The sequence below is a fragment of the Alligator mississippiensis genome, chromosome 2, assembly GCF_030867095.1.
Source record: "Alligator mississippiensis isolate rAllMis1 chromosome 2, rAllMis1, whole genome shotgun sequence".
Taxonomy (NCBI): domain Eukaryota; kingdom Metazoa; phylum Chordata; order Crocodylia; family Alligatoridae; genus Alligator; species Alligator mississippiensis.
This window is the reverse complement of record NC_081825.1, coordinates 139121314-139142687: the sequence shown is the minus strand read 5'-3', so window position 1 is coordinate 139142687 and position 21374 is coordinate 139121314. Positions and strand designations below refer to the sequence as shown.

Sequence of the window (21374 nt, the reverse complement as noted above, 5' to 3'; positions counted from 1 at the left end):
TTAAACCTGTAACAGAACAGATGTTCAGTGCACATAAACCAGTTTCAGGATGGCTGAAACCAGTTTGAGATAAACCTGGCTGAATGTAGTATCAGAGTTTACTGATTTGGCTCAAACCGCTTTATGCAATGTCTGTCCCAAACCCTTTGCTGCGTTAAGATAAACCCGGCATGCTCTCTGGGCTGCGCAGGTCTCTCTGCTCCACAGCAGGGCTGGCCTCTCCACTCTGCTCCCTGGCTGGAGCTCTGATAGAAACTGCCAGCTCCTCCCCACCTCCCCTCACTACTCCCTGCTAAGCAGGAATACCCCCCTCCTCTCTGCCTTGCTGAGAAAGTGTCTGTGTATTAGGTAGCAAGGCCTGTGTGAAATGGCTAGTATTCACTTTGGATTCAGATTCACTCAGATGATTCGGAGGACAGTGATTCAACTCGGTGATTCAAATCACTGTCCTGAATTGATTTGGCTGAATCTGATTCAGAGATTCGGCCACCACCGAATTGGCCAAGTCTCTGAATTGAATAGGCCCCATTCCCTGCCCGCCCCATCAATAGCTGCCCCACATAGCCCCAGCTTCCTGGTACTTAAAAAAAGCAACAAAAAAAAAGCCTGCACTCACTGGATCCTGCCAGGCCGGGGGGGGGGGCAATCCCTGCTGCCCCCTCACTGCCCTGTACTGCATGGGGGGGCTATGCCATGAGTCTGCAGAGTCCCCAACGGCCACTGCAGCAGCCAGTGAATGAGGGCTTTTTTTTTTTTTTTTTTTTTTAAACAGCACTGGGATGCTGGGGCCGGGTTGGGCAGCCATTGACATGGCTGGGAGAGCAGGCAGGGGTTAGGGGGCACTCAGGAGGGCTGTGGGAGCAGGCAAGGGATGGGGCCTGGTGGGTGTCCCCTCCCTCCATTAGTCCCTCCCCCTTACCCCTACTTTCCGGCATGGAGTGTGGGTCCAGCTCCCTGTGGCAGAGAGCAGCAACTGCCCGAGTCTCCAAATCTCCTCCAAATCTTTTCTGAATCAATTTGGAGGCTTCAGATCAATTCAGACTTTTTACTGGTCTCCCAATTCAATTAGGATTTGGAGATTCAGCTGCTGAATCAGGTCAAATCAAATCAGCAATAAAAGCTTTGCATGCCCCCATTAGGTAGCAGACCACATGCTGGCTATGGTCTGTGTTGGATCAATGAGTAGAATCAACAAGTAGCTGGTAATGACCCTCTGTTGTTTTCTTAATTGAGTGATAAACACAGTTATCAATTCCCTGCTAGGCTAATCAGAGCTCCTGCCAGAGCCTCACCACAGCTCCATGCTGTGGAAGGGAGGGCTGCTCTAGAGCTCTCCAGCTTTATCCTGAGCCACTGCAGGCATGTGCCTGCATTTCTGGGTGTAACAACCAAATTAAGTAGTGCCCATGTCACAAACAAGTAAAACCATTCAAAACAGTTTTTTCTGCACTAGGTTAACTAAGGGTTAATAATAATGATAGTAACCTCTTTTTTTGGCTGCGCATGTCAAAAAGAAATGTATTGCTGCGCCACTAACAGAGATAAAACTTAGCCTTCTGTGCTGTACACAAATCATTATAACTGGTCAGAAAAAACAGGGAGTAACCCTATGATAACACCCTAGCGAAGACCGCTAGATAATTGGTGATTCTAATTAAATTTATGACGTGGCGAAAAGCAATTGGCTATTACACAAATAAAACCCGTCTTCACTTCCGTGAAGAACGGGAGACCTCTGCACACACACCTGAAAAACCTCTGAACGTATGCGTGAAAATAACTGACAAATTGATCACTTGTCAATCTCCCCCGTCTCGACCTTATCAGACATAAATCAACGACCTGCCGGCCCGACTTTTTTCTCTGTTTATCTGCCCGACCAACGAACTCTTATGCAGACCGACCTATGACCTACGAACTTTAAGCTGTAACTAACCAAGTATTTCTGACCTCTGCTATTCACCACCTTGACGGCGTGAGTAAATAATCTTGCTTTGCAACCGATAAGCGTCCACCTAATTAATTCCACTCCAAGCATCACAAGTACCTGCCTGACGGCCTTCTAAGGCCCCGGACCCTTATTCTGCCCGGGTGGGAGTCAGGGAGAGCTGCTGGCCAGCTGCCCTGGGTCCCGACACTGGGATGTCTGGTTACAAAATTGATTTAGCCAAGCCAGGTTAGAGTAACCTGCAAGATTGAATAAATTCAGGCTCGGGCTTTTTGAATGTCTGTCCCTAGCCCCCGAGTCTTGCATGCAATGTTACTGCAAGCCAAAATTACATTTGCTTTTTTGCAATAATATCACTTAGCTGACTCAAATTGTGCTTGTGATCTACCATAACTCCCAGTTCCTTCATCTAAGTCTAGCCACTTCTCCTCTATTCTGTATTAATGCAGCTCTTTGTTTCTCCCCTTGTGCATGTCATATGCTGTCTTTACTGAATTTCATTTTGCAATCTTAAAGCCCAATCCCCTAACTTTATCAAGATCCCTTTGGATTTCACTCTAACTTTCAAAGTGTTTACAACTTTTCTGAGGTTTTTGTCATCTGCAAATATGATTCATATTCTCTTTATTTCTGCATCCATCTCATTAATATCAATGTTAAACAGCCCTGGACCCAGAGTGGACCCCTGTGAAACTCCACTTCAAACCTCCTGCCACTGTTCATCTACAATCTTCACTTGTGGTTATTCAACCAATTACATATACACCTAATGGTAATTCTGACCAGCCCATACTTTTCAAGCTTATTTATAGGGATGTCATATGGGACTGTGTCAAAAGCCTCACTAAATTGCAGGATATTATGTATACTGCATTCCCCTTATATACCAAACCAGTCATCCTATCAAGAAAAGGAGTTAAAGTTGCTTTGACAAGATTTTTTCTTAATATATTCATGCTGGCTGCTAGTCATCATGCCCTTATCCTCTAGACTGTTTTGTTGTTTCTTTTAATAATTTGAAAGGTATTTCAATAAGGCTGAGAGGTCTATAATTCTCCAGATCCTCCTTTTTCCCTTTTTAAAGATGGATACTTGGTTAGCCCTTCTCCAGTCTTTTAGAAGCTCACTTGCAATCCAAGAGTTTGCATGTACTATTGCCAATGGCTCCAAGATTTCATCAACTCATACCTTCAGCACTCTAGGGTGAATTCATTTGTGTCTTGCTGACTTAAATCAATTTCAATGTGTCAGAAGTCACAACTTTCTCTTTGTTTATCATAATCTGCATCCTTCCCCCTCTTTATTAAATTTCACAGGATCCTAGAATAGTAAGGTTAGAAGGGACTTCAAAAAGTTGTGTAGTTCACACCACGAGTCAAGGCAGGATCATCCTTGACTAAACCATCTCGGTCAAGTACTCATCTAACCTGCTCTTAAAAACATCCAAGAATGGAGATTCCACAACTCCTCTGGCATGAAGGATGCATACCTCCTGCAGCTGGGGGGGTGAGGGGCACAGCGACAGTGGGAGCATGGTGGCAGTGGTGGGAGCATGGTGGTGGAAAGCATGGAGCTCCCACAGACGTTTCTAGCACTGTTGTGGTGGGTAGAGTGTTAGTGCCGACCAGGGGTCAGAGACCAGGCAGTGTCGGCATTGGCCAGCGGGGATTGCAGACCTCCTGCAGATGCTGCCGATGGTGTTGGTGGTGGGGTGGCGAGTGGCAACTGCCTGCAGGCACTGGCAACAGTGTTGGCAGTGTCTTTTGTAGGGGGTGCACTGCCATGCTCAGGGGGTGCATGTGCACCTGTGTGCACCCCCTACACATTGCCCCTCCCCTCTGGGTAATCCTTCCTTCCAGTGCTTAACCACCCTCACAGTGACAAGGTTCTTTCTAATATCCAACCTAAATTTTCCTTGGTGCAATTTAAGACCATTGCTCCTTGTCCTGTCCCCTACAGTCACTGGAAATGGTCAATTTCCATATAACCATCCTACAGGTATTTGAAGACTGTCTTCAGATGCTCCCCTCAGTCTTCTCTTCCACAAACTAAATAATCCTAGTTCTTTCAGTTTGTCCTCATAAATCATGTTTCCCAAGCCTCTAGTCATTTTTGTTCCTCTCTGCTGGACTTTTTCTAATTTGTCCTCACCTTTCTTGAAATGAGGGATCCAAAACTTACTGCATATGAGGGTATGGAGAGAGGGTATGAGGCCATATGAGGCCTCACCAGGGTCAAATATAAGAGGAGAAGCACTTTTCTATATTTGAAAGTGACACTCCTATTCATACAGCAAAGTATGTTATTGGCCCTTTTTTGCAACAACAGAACACTGACAGTGAACTTATGGTTCATGGTGACCCGCTGTCCTTCCCTGGTTTGTATTTGCTCATGCAATTGTTCCATCACAAATACAGGTCTTTGCACTTGTCCTTGATAAAATTCATGATTGATTTCAGACCATTTCTTCATCTTGTCAAGGTCATTCTGAATCCTACCCTTACCCTCCAAAGTGTCTGCAAATTTGCTAAGCATGCGTTCAATCCCTGCTTCCAAATTGTTAATGAAGATATTAAATACTGAGCACAGGATAGACCCCCTAGCATGAACAACTCATGCCTTCTGAGGCTGGGGGTGCACAGCAACTGCCTGCAGGTGTTGGCAGTAGTGTCAGCGGTGGGGGCATGGCAGTGGCGCGTGTGGACTGCCCGCAGGTGGCCATGGTGATGTCGGCAGCAAAGACAGGCCAACAGCCATTGTGACGGTGGTGATGAGGGCAGGCCAAGCCGGGACTGCTCGCAAGAGGCTGCGGTGGTGTCGACAGCAAGGGGAGCGGGGTGGGGAGCAGCGACCGCCCACAGATGCCAGCGGCAGAATTGGCAGCATCCAATCTCGGGGGATGGGGGGTGCATGGCCCCCATCTCCCTCCTATGCATCACCTATGCCCCCTAGGAGACCCCACTCAATATTTCCTCCCAACTAGATATTAAGCCATTGAGGAGTTCTCATTTTTACCTAGTTATCGTCTCACTATTTGGTTTTTAGGGGCTGTTGTCATTTTGGGTGGTTTATTATGGTTCATTTGTTTCTTTGCTTGTTTTATTTTGGGATTTTTTGGTGGGGGGGGGGGCAGACTGAAGCGAAGAGGAACTGAGTAACTTGGGCTTCTTAGCATTTTCCTGCCCCCCTGGTCACTGATGTCTGCTCCTGATGTCCTAGTTGTTGATCCATCTGAGGCATTCTTAGCAGCAGTACTTGTACCAACAGCCTAAAAGCAAATGTACATTTCTGTCATTGTCTGATGCTCTTTGGTTCTCCTTCTTTCCTTTAAGTCACACCCTGCACATCCTCTCTCATCCCTCATGTGTTTCCCAGCCTCTCTTTCTGAACTGGGCAGCCAGCCAGCAGTGTTTGCCATCCACAGGAGCTGAGAGTCCAAGACTGTGGAAGCAATGCTGCCCAGCTCCTCCCCAGTTTTTCAGCATACTGTTTCTTCAATAACTTCATGACTTTCTCCAAGAAGTCTTCATTGGCTCTGATGCCACACAGGGTTCACAGTTGTGCCTTCAGTCCCTCCCAACAGGCTCACCAGCTTGCACCTACCATTAGTTTTCATTATGGTTCATTGAAAAGCTTAAATTTTGTGTGCTTTAAATACCATTCCCATAGTCTCTTGATTTTTCTTTTTTTGGGGGGGGGGGGGGGGGAAATGTATGTATGTCCATGTTTGTGCATGCTTGTGAACTAGTGGTTTGAGAACATGAGCTAGAAAAGTGAGGTAATAAAGACATAGTTCTATAGATCACCTTTGTCCACACAGTATCTGAGCATCTTACAATCTATAACATATTTACTCTTATATGCTAATGAGGGATAACATGAGATTACAGGAGCATAACTGAAATATAACATGGATTATGTGATTTGGACAAGGCCATGTAGCAAAGTAAAGGATTGAATGGTCTTGTGCCCTGTCTACTTAGTCATCCTTCCTTCCAATGATAGCCCACAAGGTTGTTTCTCTCCATTGGCTCACATCAGCAAGGACTACTCACCATGTATTTGGCAGGGAAACAACTCTTTGTTGCAGTCTCAGAAGTAAACACAGACAAAGGCAAGTAGGTCCCTAGATTTTATAGCTTGGCATGGCACCAACTTTTAATTAAATGTGTTGGTGAGGACACTGCATTTTCTTTTGCTGTCTGTGCTGACATATTTCCTTTCTAAATGGGAAAGCAGTAAGGCAAACAACTGTATGATCTTTATTTAGTTTATTATTGCCATTATTGTATGCAGCTACCTTGTTTATATCTTAACTAGTGCTATTTTAAACACAGAAATCATTGATAACTTCCTCTGTACTTGAGAAGGGCAGGGTTTCTGCCACTTCTAGTTAGGACAAACAAATGTTATCTAGGGCTTAGCATTACTGATGTGCAGTCATTGTGCACGAGAAGGGATGATACTTTTCTTGTAATTGCTAAAAAATAAAGAATGGCTGACTTCAAGCATCACAAACAGAGAGTGCTAAGTTCTTATGAAAGAAAATCCCATGGTTGAAATGACATCAAGGAACAATTCAGGATTTCTTCCACTAGAGTGTTTTGTTTAGCTCTATTGACTAGCAAGCAGTAGGTAGTAATTATCTTTTCCCACATCCTTACATATTTAAATACTATATCAAGACAAATCTTAATTTACTATTACAATAAATTTAATGGGGCATACAGAATGAAGGATTTCTTTCTTACTGGTTACTGTACTACATTTCAGTTGTGAAATTAAAAAAAAATTGTAATAAAAGTGCAATAAATTATCAGCTTTATCAAGATTACATCGTTTAAAATAGAAGTAATAACCTGCGGATTGGGCACTGGGCAAGGTATTTATAGATTAGCATTGTACACTGAAGAATCACAAAGCATGTGCTTTGCTATTTAAATAAAGATCTTTCCAACTACCTTATAGATCAAAACAGCAGGGTAACTAGCTAGACTTTCTATGGAACCTCTTTTTTCTTCAGCTCACAAGGAACTCTTAGTAAAACTGGAAACAATTGTCTAAGAGCACAGTTATGAAATGATAAAATCAACTATCTTTTTATTTTTCCCATTTCTGCTTCTAATGTTAACATACCTAGCTGAACATCATGATGCCATTTTTATTCTTGGCTACATCTGTACACATGTAGAATAATTCCATTAGCCTCAGGAGGTTATTTCAGTTACAGTGGCACAATGCAAAACAGCAACAGAATCTGGCCTCTGGGCTTGATTTTAGCTAACTTTAAAACTAATTAAACCATTTTTATCTGGATAACCATTGTGACATCTCTCTCTCTCACCATATTTATAGTCATCCTGTTTGGGTGAAATATTTTTCATATACTTTTATATGGAATCTTCATATTTTATTTCTTACATACAATATCCTTCTCTGCATCTGGGGCTGGAGCTGATTTGCCTCGGGCCCTGCACCCTCCTCGGATCGGCTGTGTAATGGGGCCTGGGGCAAATCAGCTCGTGCTGGCCCCAGGCAGCAGAATCAGCCTCCTGTGATCCAGCAGGCAGAGCTGGGGCCTGCACCCCCAGGAGCAGTCCAGCACAGCCCCTGCAAACCTCCCAAGGGTGCAGACGGGCCCCCAATCTGCCTGCCAGATCACAGGAGGCAGGTGCTGAAGCTGGGACTGGCGCTGGGTGCAGCCCGTGCCAGGAAGATGAGTGCTGCCTCTGGCCCCAGAACAGCGGCAGCAGCCTCCTGTCATCCAGCAGGCAGATTGGGGGCCTGCCTGCACCCCCAAGAGGGCCCCAGGGGCTGTGCTGGACTCCTGGGGATGTGGCCCCCAATCTGCCTGATGGATCACAGGAGGCTGCTGCTGCCTTCTGGAGCCTAACAGCAGCACCCCTCTTCCTGGCACTGGGTGTGGGCTGCGCCCAGCACTGGTCCCAGCCAGCAGCAGCAGCCTCCCATCATCCAGCAGGCAGATCGGGGGCCCGCACTCTAAACATTTAGAAACTTCCAAAATGTTTTGAGTGCTCATGTTTAATTGCAAAGCTGTTTGGAAGGCTTTTTGTTTTCATTTCGATTTCACTATTATGACCTTGAAATGCATCAAAACAGCTTTGAAACGAAACACCAGGCAAAATTTCATGCAGCCCTAATACATATACGCATATATATATATATATACACACACACACACACACACACACACACACACACACACACACACACACACAGAGAGAGAGAGAGAGAGAGAGAGAGAGAGAGAGAGAGAGCAATCGATTTTGTTAGGTTCTTAGGTTTACAATGCAGGGAAGGATATTGTATGTAAGAAATAAAATATTAAGATTTCATATTAAAGTATATGAAAAATATTTCACCCAAACAGGATGAGTATTTGGAATATTAGCTCTCATTTCTTTAGATTGTCACTTTTTGTTCTTTTAATTAGTTCTCAGTTATTTTTCTGATGTGTCTGACTAGAGCCACACTGTGCCTGAATATTTTGAACCTCATCCCACAACATAAGGAGTGCTTCTAAGAGATGCTGAATATCTTTAGTTTACATTTAAATCAACTATGAGAGGTTGCAGGCACTTTCAGAATTAGTTTGTTAAGAAGAACAAGATAATTTAGTTTGTTTTCTACCATGTTATAACAGATGCCATCTTGGTCAACACCAGCAACTGAACCAGTGACTTCCAAACCTACAACCATGATAGCCTAAAGAGCCAGGCCTTCAAACAGCTGTAATGAATTTACAGCTCTTGGAGATCAGGCACCAAAAGGAGTAGGTAACAAAGACTGACCTCCAAATTATACTTGTTCTGCAATCATCTTGCAAGATGTCACATTTATACAGTGACTTACTAAACATCTGAATACCTTTCCTGCCATTTTTGACTTATGATGTTTCAAAATAATGTAAGGCCTAACTGAAAGCCCAATGAAATCAATAGGAATCTCTCTTTGAATCAGGCTCTTATTTGAAAACTGACTGTTCATCATTTCTGTACACCTAGATTTATATATTTCACATCACTGATTTGATGCCATCAACAATTCCAAGATCTCTCACTGCCCAAGTTTCATTTATTCTAGTCAGTCTTAATTGTGCACTTTGTACTTGAGAAAAGTTCTGTCTTCCAGGCTAAAGCACTCAAAAGCATCTTGCCTCAGTAAAATGGGTCAGGTAGAAAGGTCCAGGCATAAGTCAACTAGTCCTATCTAGAGGTGGCTGGTCATGGTGGCTACTGTTTTTTGCATTTGGCTGAACTATATAGAATTGTCAGTTTGGGCTAATCAGAAAGGAACTTTGATTGGTCAGACCCCCAGTATGAACCAGCAGTACAGTGGTGGGGGGAATATCACTGATAAGCCCCTACAGTTATGACCTAGAAAAATCAATTATCTGCTCTAAGGTAACAACAGCCAACAGCCTCCTGGAAAGATGACAGAGAAAAGCAGCAAGAGAGGATTAATGGAGCAGTTAGCACAGTATTGATTAGGCCTCAGGCTTGTAGGGCTGAGGTTGGACCTTGCTAAAAAGGAGCAAAAAAGTCAAGCTTAGCCAAATAACAACCAAACAGATATTTTCTTTGTCACCGGGAGCAGGTCCCAAGTGCATAGTGGGTTGGGGTTGTTGTGCTTGCTAAGTTACATCTAGATGGTGTGAGTGTACATATCAATCACTCAGAATACTGGCTTTGAGTAATGTAAATCATGTCACTGCATGAAATCCTTGGGAAAAAAAAGACATGCATCACTGTGGAAGTGAAACCCTGTCCATATCATGAACGTTCAAAGAAATAGCCATGATGGAAGAATGGCATTGGCTGACGTACAGCAACACTGGGGTAATGAGGAAATGCATGAGGAACATGTTTGGATTTCAGGAAACAATTTGTTTTGTTTTGGCTTTGGCAAGGCCCAAACACAATGCATTCTGACTTTGATTTCTTTGTTGGTTTTGGATTCATAAATGTAGGAATACAGAGAATTTCACGCTGTCTAATAAAATATGTAGTCATGGAACAAGAAGCCCAGAGAACTGGACAAAAGACAGAAAATAAAAAGTGGGAATAGATGGCCACTTTTCCTTCCTGGCAAAAAGTTTAACAGTAAGATTTCTCAGGGTTCTGTACTGGGATAAATGTTTAATATGCTAAATATCTGGGAAAGAAGCAAGTGGTAAGATGGGAAGATGGGCAGGTGACATAAAAGCATGGAGAGATTAGTCTGGTTCAGTTAGGATTTTCTGAGGGATTTAACCAAGGTAGGTGAATGGTATCAGGCTGGCAGGTTAAATTATTGGCTGACCAAAAAATTATGCATATTGAAAGGGAAAATCTGAAATATTTGGACATCTCGCTCAGTTCTAATTTAGTCATCAACTAAAAAAAAAACAACCTGATCATGCATGTTTCATTCTCATTCTTTGGCCGGGGGGGGGGGGGGGGTGTTTTGTTTTTTGTATTTTATTAAAGAAAAACAACTATGTCTTAGGACATAGGGGAAAAAGGAGAACTCTGCTGCCTTCAAGTGTCCATTTTCTCAGGGGTCTCAAACCTTACTATCTACTGAATCTCTTTTCTCTTTTTTGTCCAATGAATAACATAAGCCATCTTACTTGCCACTTCTTTCACTCTGAACTGTTTTTCTTCTCTTTTTTTTTTCCACCCTTACTGTCTCTATTAGAGTGTGATGACTTACACCCACAGGTCACATCCCAACAAGTGGGAACATGCAGTTTACACCACTTGAGGTGCCACAAAACACACACAGCATATGCCAATTTGTTCACTGCGTAGCAGTATTTGCAGCATGGCTGCAATATTAGATATTGGGAAATCCGGTATCTAAAAAAGCGGTGAAGCTCACATGCCTTCCCTACCCACCTCGGGACAATTTGCCACACACCCGAGTGTCCATGCAGTGGTGTGCCTGGGGACAACTAGCAGCAGCACAAATATGCTTGAACTCTTGGATACTTGTGCTTTAAGGGTAGTTGTAACATGGTCCTAACACAAGATGAGTCTAAAGGAATCCATACATATTTGGGGACTGTCAAAATCTATAAATTATGTCATCCGAAACCCTGCAAGTTCTTCCTGATTCCCTTCTGAGTTTGGCCAGGAGCTTTCTGCTCACAATTGTTACAGACAGTTCAGTGTCAAAAGGAACAGTCTGTACTGTACATTACAATAATCTACTGTATTATATTTTTCCAGGTTCCTGTAACTTTGTAATTCATGGTATTTCTTTTAAATTCTGAGAAAAGGCTTTGAACACAAAAGCACTCTAAATCTTTGGAAACTGTGGCTTCATTAAGAAAACTGATTGTTTTCATAATAGGTTAGAAATTACCAAGATTAAAAAAAACAAAAATTCCAAAAAAAAGCCCATGAATCATTCCTCAGTGCTTCCTGAAAATTAGGACCCACATACATCCCTGAAACATGGAAGATGGTGAATTTTAGCCGATTTTGGAATATAAACTTCATTGCTGAACAAGAAAGATTTCTACATCTCCCTGCCTGCCATCTGACACCATCAGGGAAGAAATTCTGCTTGATCTACAGAACAAGGAGCAAGCTCCCAAAAAGACTCTCATGGACCCAGAGGGACAGTTTTCCAGCTTCTGCTTCCTCTGTGCAAAAATGAAGTTTATTTCCTACATATGGGGACTTTTTACCATCTTGAACTTTCTCTGAGTCTGATGATGGGCGCATGAGCCCGAAAGCTTGCAGAAAGAGATTTTTTTGCAATTTCTCAGTTGGTCTAATAAAGGTATCATTTTGGAACCAAGAGTTCTAGATTTTTGCATTTCTTTTTGTCTCAGACCAGCATGGCTACCGCATACATCCCTGAGGACCCTTTGATGCATTTGGAATTGGGTACCTGAAAACAGAAACACCCAAAATCTCTAGTCACTTGAAAATCTTGGCCATGTTATTTAATTTTAAATACTGTGTACAAATATAAATGACTCCATTTCTTTAATGACTTCTTCTTAGCCTTGCTTTGCTTAACTAGGCTTTGCCACAATTTCTCTGTTTATTTTCATTTAGGGTTTCCCAGGCAATTGATGATTCTCAGTATGTTAACATATATCATGAAATGAAAACAAAATGAAAAGCCTTATAAAGAAGTGGCAAGCAAGTAATATTTAGATCCATCTTTGTGGACCCAAAAGGAAATTTTGACAATCTTTTAACCATTCGCCTCTTTATGGATTATTGAAGATATATCCCAGCATCCTGCTAAGTGCCCACATCAGATGCATTTGTTTGATTTAGTCATTGTTGGCAGCTGTTTAGAATAAACTCATTTTATTATATTGAAAACATACATGGGTAAATAATGGGCAAAGGCATATCATTCTGCATCTCTCTCAGATGTTGTTTGCAAAGTAGTGATCCACACAGTGATTGTGTTGTGAACTAACACAAGAACAAAAAAGTAAGCTGGGAAAAATGGTTAGCTCTGTAAGCCCTATCCAACTCATGTACTTAATAAAATGTAACTAATGGAGTGATTTTGGTGTTGCTCATCTTAAGAAGAGTAAATCTGTAATTTTCCTGGGTGAGAACAATGAGTATGGTCTATTTTTTAATTTCAAATGAGGGTGAGGAAACAATGACACCAAGGTATAATTTCCAGAGGATATGTCAATCTCTGCAACTCACTATTATATCTACTAACACTAAAACCAACTGTACTAAAATAATATGTAATAAAATAGCTTGAAAGGGCCTTGAAGGATAATGGATTTAGCAAACAACAACAAAATCATAAATTAGGAAGACAGCAACAAAAACCCATCAAAGCAGCAGCAACTGAAAAGCTTGAATTCAAAACTCAAACAATTATCTCAAAGAAATCTCTGAAGGAGACACTGTGTGTCACCCTCTCCATGCAGACTTGGGAGTTCCAGGCCCTTTTACTGCTTTGTGTGTTATCTCTGCTGGAGGTCATAGAATCAGTGGGAGAGCTGGAGCTAGAGCTTCAGTCTCCCAAGTCCTACCCTGTTTAGGCAGTTCATTAGCCAGCCTGAATCTCTGTCAAAAACATTTTTAATTAACCTTGGTGAAAAGTAAAAAAGCAAAATTCTACTGAATACAAATAACCTGTCCATGAATGTCCTAAACAAGAAAGATAGAAACATTCCAGATGTAAAGAGAAATGTTTTTAAAAATCAAAAGGTCATGCTCCCAGAAGTAATGAAATCCCAATCCCACTGCAACCCACTGCCAGTCCTTCTGTCCAGAACTGAATTCCACATGGTAGTAATTGAACAATGCACAGTTATATATTTTTACTATGCAGGGAGGGGGACAACCACAGGAAGAAGAATTCAAAACAAGATAGCAATAGCAGTACCTAAATCAGCACTTATCCTGAGCATTATTAAAATACGCTAAACATGTTACGTATTTTAAGGTCAAATAACAAACCTACTTGCTGCAGCAACGCACCCAAGGACTCTGTGGGTATTCAAAGTACATCTTCTTGTGTCACATTTTTCAAGGCACAACTTAGGTTCATCTCATTTCCTGGGAAAAAGAACGAATTTCTTTAGGCCCATCCTTTGCCTATTGGCAGCAATTACACAAAAACATTAGCATACATTATTAATTACCTCCCTGAAGTATAAACCCAGAAGTAACTTCTTCTTCAGAAATGCCCAGAGTTTTCAAAAGCCCCATGGAAGGAATTCAGCCTGGGAGGGCCTAGAAGCAAGGATCAGACCATGTCTTTCATGCTGTGTGTTGTTTTATTTAAGCAAAGTGCTGCCCCAGACATTCATAAATAACTGATGTATTCTCCAGTTCATCTGTTCCTGCAGGGTTGAGAGAGGAAAGATGTTCACTGATTCACAGGCATTTTGGCTTTTCTAGAACACACCTTGTAGAGCTTGTTGCCCTCCCAATATACAGTAACTGTTCTTCAGGAGGAAATTGTGAGTAGATTAAGAGGAGTGTAGATTTTTGGTTTGACCTCTGCAAATCCTTCGGCATAGTATATCAACATGACTATAATCCACTCTTGAACAGACCAAAGCAATCCCCCAGATCCTCCCTTTCCTCTCCATCCCATCATCCTTAACTCCCTTTTATTCTCCACTTTAGGTTATATTATATCACATAGCTCATACCCCAACTTTCTGCAGCAGGGCTGGTATACAGATGTGGCTGGTTATGGTTCTGACTGTGGTCATCTATAGTCTTAGAATTTAAGTGCCATATCTGACCTAAGTTTACTCACAGATGGGCCCCATCTGCCTGATAGGATTAGATATCCAGGTTTTGAATGCCACCCATCTAAGGGGTTATGGTGAAGCTCAATACAGAGCTGGGGCTACAATGGTCTTGAAGAGAACCCACTGCCAAATTCTGGGTGCAAGCATCCCCTTTCATTTTACTCTCATAGGGAGATGGAAAGCTTCCAAATTTCTCTGCTAACTTCTCTTCTGGGGAGAAGAGAGATTTTGGCGTGGGTAAGAACTGAACAGAAGAAATGAATTCAGCAGGTGCATCTACACAAGACGTTTACTGCAGAGCTATATAATTAGTCTTGCAGTAAATGTCTCTGTGTCTATATGTGTGCCCCTATTAGGGCACATTAAACTACTTAGCTCTGCAGTAAACTTCCCTGCATCTACACATGCACCCCTATTAGGGTGCATGTAACTAAAACTCTGGACCAGGCTAGTATTTGTAAATACAAGTACTAACTTGCTCCGGAGTTTTTTTAGAGTGCAGCAGTGCACATGTAGATGCTGCCCAGCTGGTTGGGGCATGAAGGTGCTTCAGTGTGGGAGCTGTATGCCAGCTAGCCCTCACTGGATCACTCTTATGCCCTAGCTATCTCTTTCACAGAACATCAAGCCCAGTCACAGCAGCCCTGGGCTGCTGCCAGCTGGGGTTGCTCTGACCAGGCTCAGTGTGTTGTGCACAAATAAACTCTGGAGCAATAAACTCTATAGTTTTTTGCTCCAGGGTGCATGTTCAAACACTATTCCTGGGAGCAAAACAATCTGGAGCAACAAGCTCTGGTGTTTATTCATTTACATGACTTGCATGTGTAAGCGCACCCAGCAGGTATGTAGAATCCTTCTCTGAAAGCTTGTGTATACATATGAAGGCTGCAGTACAGGAATGAAAGGCCAACAATCTGAATACAGCAGTCACTCTTTCAGCAGTTCAGCTTTCAGAAAACACTATGGAATCAGCTCCACAAAAGGTAAGACAAATTAGAGCATCTTTTTTATGCTGCAACATGCAACCTAAATATTTTATTTCATCACTCCCTCCCTGCCTCAAACCAAAAAAAACAACCAAAGAAAACAGAATTACTCATTCAAATTCAAGAAGGTAAACAACATAGAGAATTTCAATGCTTTCAAAGAAATAAATATAGCATTCTATTTCCTTCCAGATTTGGTCATCTGCCAGTGATATTTTATTTTATTTTATTCCTGATCATCTACAGGGCATTTAAACATCCAAAGGAATGCTATTCCTGGATATTTAATCATGACCATGTGGGCAACAAAATAGGAACTAATGATATCTACCATCTTTTCCCCCAGATCACCCATTGGCTAGACCACTCAGGAAGCCCGAGCACCTGTATTGTCAACCCCCACCTCACTCATTAGGAGCTTGAACCCAAGTCTCCGACTTCCCAGGATAGCATTCTTACTACCACAGCACAGGTTAGCCACTATTCCAGCCCTTCTTTGGTGCACCTGTTGAAGCTGGCCTCCTAGGCAGCTATGAAAGGGAGACATATGAGAGATAGGTGGGGCACCATACAGAAGCATGAAAAAATCAGATATCATCCAAAGCGTGCTGAGTTAATGGACTCCCTAATAATGTCATGTAGGAACAATTACAAGAATGTGACTCAAGCATGTTCGGGTTATTTTGAATTAGGTCATGAAATTAATATTGGCAATTTATTTTAATCATCTGCAGTGATGTTAAAGATACAATAAATAGAAGAATCCATTAACAAATAACATCTTTGGTTCCATCTAATCTACACTCTACTTTCAAGGTTTTATAAAAATCCAAGACCTCATGTACTTATGCCCAAGACACATAAGCAAGCAAATAACTCACATTCTTTAAACTTGATTGGGGTTGTCGAACAGTGCAAAGACAGTTGGGTCTATGTGGTCAAAGGCTGTTATCATGAGTGAAATTCTTATTACCAATAATTAATAATCTTGGCTTGATAGGAGCCCACTGATGGTATTAAAACAGCCTACTATCTAAATGAACATAGCTGTCACCTAGGGGGAAACATTACTGCTTCCTTTAGCATGTGATAAAGAGAAAACTCTAAAGGTTTCTAGTAACTTTTATTCAACAGAAGATTTCTTGCTGCTCTTCCCAACTGTCTCTTTCTCAATACAGATTCAAAGAGAAGCCTCTGAAGTCTGCACACTTTGCTTTATGATATCACTTCCTCTCTATTTGCAGCATGGCTTCTTTCAGATTTCTGCAGAAATATTATACCCATGTATCCTGTGGCAACAAACACTTTCAAAACAAGCTATTGCCTTTACAAAATTGTCACCATTCTATCAGAGCTTTACATCTTCTCCAAAAACAAACCAGTCCAGGTTTTCTCTCTCTCTCTCAACTGTGTATGTACCAGAGATCTTTAGGAAGCTGGGATGAAACCAAAACATTTCAATGTTTTTTTCCCCCACAAAAAAGAGCACGAGTGAGAGTGTGCGCTCAGGCATATGACCCAACTGTCAGGTTACTGGCTTCCCTTCCTCCCTCTCATTTTGACCAGAGCTTTCTCCCAGAGCTGAGAAACCTTCCTGAATCTGGCACATTATGGCAAAAACATTAATTTTAGACAATTCACCATTTTCTAGTGAAAACATGGGCCCTCAAACCATGGTGGGGAGAAGAGGGAGAGCGAGGGGGTGGGGGGAACAAGGCATATGCGTGGAGCCCCTGGACTAGCAGAAGATGTCAGAGGGCCAGGCAGGGCTATGAGGAGTGACTGCATGGTATGCTGGGCATTGCAGCAGCAACAGGTTGGTCTCCCCTTCCTGCATCTACTCCCTGCTTTGTTTCTCCAGGTGTGCTCCCTGGCCTGCAGACAGATTGGATGGGGGGACCTGACCATCACTGCCACTGTTGCTAGATAAGCCCAGCACCCCATGCAGTTGCTCCTCACACCTTGCATCTGGTGGGGGCAGGAGCAACTCTAAGCTTCCACTGCACCTAGGTTAGCAAAGGACAGTGACAAGGCAGGCAGGTCCCCCCTTCCAGCGCCTGGTACCTGCCTGGCCCCACAGTATCCTCTGCCATTCTGGGTCTCCAGCTGCAGGGAGAGGCTCCAAGGGGTTCTAGGCTTGGCCAGGGACAGTGGTGGCTGGTGACTCTTCTTGCTCCTGCTTCCTGCCTAGCTCCTCCCCCACAGTGTTCCCTGCTGCCCTGGGGACAGGAGAGGTGACTGTGCTACCCAGTGGAAGTGCGGTGCAATCACCCCACCCCACCCTCTGAACCCAAAGCCAGATACATAGCTGGATCTCCAGTGCTTGTAAAATAGTGGCAAGACTCCACTAATTGGAACACAGATCTATCCTGTTAAATGCCAGCTGAAGGTTTTATTAATACATCTTATTGATGCATTGATTTCTTTGATTCCTCAAACTGCAACTTGAAATGCTTCATAATTTTATTTTACATAAATAGATAAAAGTATATTACTTCTTTACTATTCCTGTTATTATTATAATATTATATTATTATTCCTGTTATTAAATGAATTCTGATGCTTTTATAGGGCATGCTACAAACACTTTTAAGTTTGTCCAAATTACAACAGCAAATGATGAAGCTCTTAATGAGAGATCTAGGCCAGGGGTCAGAAATTTATAGCCTGCAGGTTAAATCCAGCCCATGAAGCTATTGATCTGGACTGCAGACATGGGGCTTTCAGCAGCAATCAGTGGCAGGGGCTCCAGCAGCAGTGGCTTTCCCCTCCCACAATGGAGAAAAGTGCTAGCTGAAGGCACTTTCCCTGTGTCACTGCTGGTAAAAGCTGAAGCAGTGGCTAGGTCCTGGAGCCTGCCTATCTGCCTCTGACCTGAACTGGGTCAATCCAGTCCATACTTTAAAAGTTTGTCAACCACTGATCTAGGCAATCCTAAGTGAATGCTAATAAACTCGTTGGTTTAATCTACACTGCTACTTAAAGGTCAACCCTAGGTCTGCCTTCAAAGTCACAGCTACCAGTCATGCACATTGTAAACCACTTTGCTCAACTTCGAGCATCAGTCCAAGCTAAACCGGGGCTCTGCTGAACTTTAAGGCCTGAGATCAAAACTCCATGTAATCCCCTTACCCTTCATCTCTCCCAGCCTGCCCCAAGCCACTGACATTGAAGTCTGGAACTCGCCCAGGCGCTGCAGACTGCAAGCAAGGAAGCTCAGTGGCAGCAACCCCCCAACTTCTAATTCTAGACTTCTAGCTTTCCACTTCTATTTCCTGAAAGAACAGACAAGCACCAAAGAAGAGCCAAGTAGCTTGAAAACTAATTCCTAGAAAGGTTCCACTTAAGGAAATGGATGCACAATACGCAGCAGCCACAAGGTAAGGTACAGAAGGAGATAGGTGACCTATCTGTAGCGTGCTACTTAAATTACAGCAAGGCAAAGGGTTTTTCACAGTGTGCAGAGCTGATTTTGCAGGCATTTTTTTTGGCAGCCCTGCCCCTCAGTGCTGATTGGTAGAGAGGCCCCACCCATTGGCACTGATTGGCAGAGAGGCCCTGAGGGGGAAGGCAGCAGCCACCATCTTGATTGGTGGCTGCCCTTCATGCCACCCTGCCCCTTGGTGCCAATTAGTGGCGAGGCCTCATTGGGGGAGGTAGGACGAGGGGGCAGTCACTATCTTGTCTGTTGCCCTTTGTGCTACCCCAGCAGCTGGCACCTTCCTCTCCTGGCAGCAAGAACCACTGGCTCCCACTGGGGAGTCAACATTTTATTTCTATTAAGTTTTTTGTTGTTGATTTTGCTGATGTTGGAGACAATCCTGGATTTTACGGAAAGTGCAAATTAAGTAGGTCCCTACTCATGTGGCCTAGGCTTGTTGACGGTGACCCACATAGTTTACCCTAAACTACCATGTAAACAGAACTTTGTGCCATGTGTCCAGTGCTCAGAGAAGATATTTTATGCAGCTTTCATAGATTTGGATGAAGTATAATTGGGACTCTCTTCAAATCCCTTTTACCTGTAAAGTAGATATTGCTTAGTACCTTGAGTCCAACTGTGCATATGTTGAAGATAGATAAAGATGATAACTAATACACGTTAAAAAAGCACATAAAAGTTACTTAAAATAGCATTTCTGTGCAGGAAAATGTCACAACTTTAAAGTCCAAGCACTCCAGGGACCTGACCAAGCTACAAACTACTGTCTTGTTCACAGGAAAGCTTGAAATACAAAGCTGTTTTTTCTAGCTTGGAGAGCCACGAGCTACCTTTATGCTGCCATGGGGACCAGACAGAATATTGCTTAGTAGTGTAACTAGGGCAGGACAAATGTGGCACTAGCCCCAGATGCCAATTAGGACGAGGCACCAGAATTGTCCCTGGGAGTCTTTGCCGTGGCATGAGCAGCCCTGCACTGCCCTGTCAGGCCCTGCACCAAGCAGGGTATCTGGGGGCCGGGGCAAAGTGGAACGAATGTAATAGTGGTCCCTAACACGGGAGCCTTTGCTAGAGCGGGCACAGCCCTGCACTCAATATGTATATCACAACCCCTGGGTGAATTCCATACTTCAAAGTCAGGAACTTGGGGCAGGGTGGGAGAGGGGGTGGAAGGAGCAAGCAGGGCTTCAAGGTTGGTTCCCAGGGATCCTGGCCATGGGACTACTGCTGCCTGAGCTGAGCTGAGCCTGCTACAGCAGCAGCAGTGGCAGCAGTAGCCTGAGATTGTAAGCCTTCTCTTCCACTCACCCATGTTCCCCCTGACCCAGTCTACACTGCTTGGCATACCAAGTAATTGATTTGAGTGATTTCAGAACTTTCTGCCTAGCACACTCTAACTACCATCTCCTTACACTCTTCTCTAGCTAAGATGAATGGTTCTTTGGTCCATGCTAGTCTCGCTCTCTGAAGTCCAGATTGCCCCTTGACCAGTTAGTTTATGCTGAAGTATACATGACCTGCCCACTCTATCATGGCAGAAAGCATAACAGTTGGAATGTGCTGTTTAAATGTACTAAAAAGATCCCATTTTTCCAAGTCCAAATAAACCCTAAATGGAGGGAATCCCCTGAAGCTGGGATCAAGCAAGTTTCAGGACAGCTTTGAACCACTAGAGTTAACAATATCCTTTTCTCCATTTGGTGCATGAAGCATTTTGGCCAAGTCCTTCTTTCCCCTCTCTAATCTACATCTCTTCAGAGAGATTACATTTTGAAATGTCCTGATTCTCCATTATCAGATTGTGTAACTTTTCATTTCAATGCAGATGCATCAGTTTAAAATGGCATGATGGAGTGGGGTATCACTCTGTGAATTTTAGGATTTACAGGTGCCACTAGTAAGCTTTTTGCCAGTGGACAATGTCTCATAGCTTGGTTTCTTTTTGTCTGCCTGTCTCTCTAGATCATGGGATCCCTAGACCCATATTCCGTAATGCACTGAGGCATGTGCTTAACTTTACACTAAAGCCCAGATTCATGAACCACCATAAAATTCAGCAGAGGATTTTGCTGAATTGGGGCTTATTTTATCCACAGAATAGGTTTTCCTAGATCTCCAGTTTAAAGAGCTTCTTGGGAGTACATAAAAGCAAATCTACAGTCAGAGAATAATCTAAAATAGCACTGTACATTTAAAATTTACAGGTAAGCCTTGCTGAAAACGCAGACAACTGGCAGTAAGTAGCGTTCTTCAAGACTGCATCATTTTGTTTTAACTCGATGGGTTTTTTGCTGGGTTTGTTTTAATGCAAGGCTGAATATGTAGGAGATCTAAAAGTCAAGCAGAAGAAAGGAAGGAAATAAAACCCAATTTTTAAACTTCTTTTCTTCAAATACATTAGGGTTTTTTTCATAATTTGAGAAAGCCTCCTTAAAGGCAAGCAAGAATGTCAACAAAAGTAAGAGGCAGAGTTCAAAATCAGATGCATGATTCGTGTCTCATTCTAAAAAGCAGCATCAGAAAGAAAAAATATCGTAAGAAGAGATGGAAATACTGTAATTTAGGAATGCATTCATAAATCAGTAAGTTACAGTAGCAGATTCTGGCTGCAGGGTAGAATAAGCTGTTTGCATTAAAAAGATGTAGATTTAAAATGCAATAAAAACAAACAAAAAAAATCAATAATAATACATTTTAATTCAAACAGTCATCACAGCAGTGCCATAGCAATCA

At 42.8% G+C, this 21374-nt stretch overlaps 1 long non-coding RNA gene across 1 annotated transcript in view; it reads right to left on the bottom strand.

The window, feature by feature from the left end:
* LOC132248363 (uncharacterized) overlaps positions 1-21374 on the bottom strand; it is a 148552-nt gene that overhangs the window by 64559 nt on the left and 62619 nt on the right. The window contains exons 2-3 of the long non-coding RNA XR_009459541.1: positions 13593-13793; positions 13412-13506 (exon numbers count right to left, since the gene is read on the bottom strand). This is a non-coding gene — a long non-coding RNA (uncharacterized LOC132248363). The remainder of the gene's footprint in view (positions 1-13411; positions 13507-13592; positions 13794-21374) is intronic.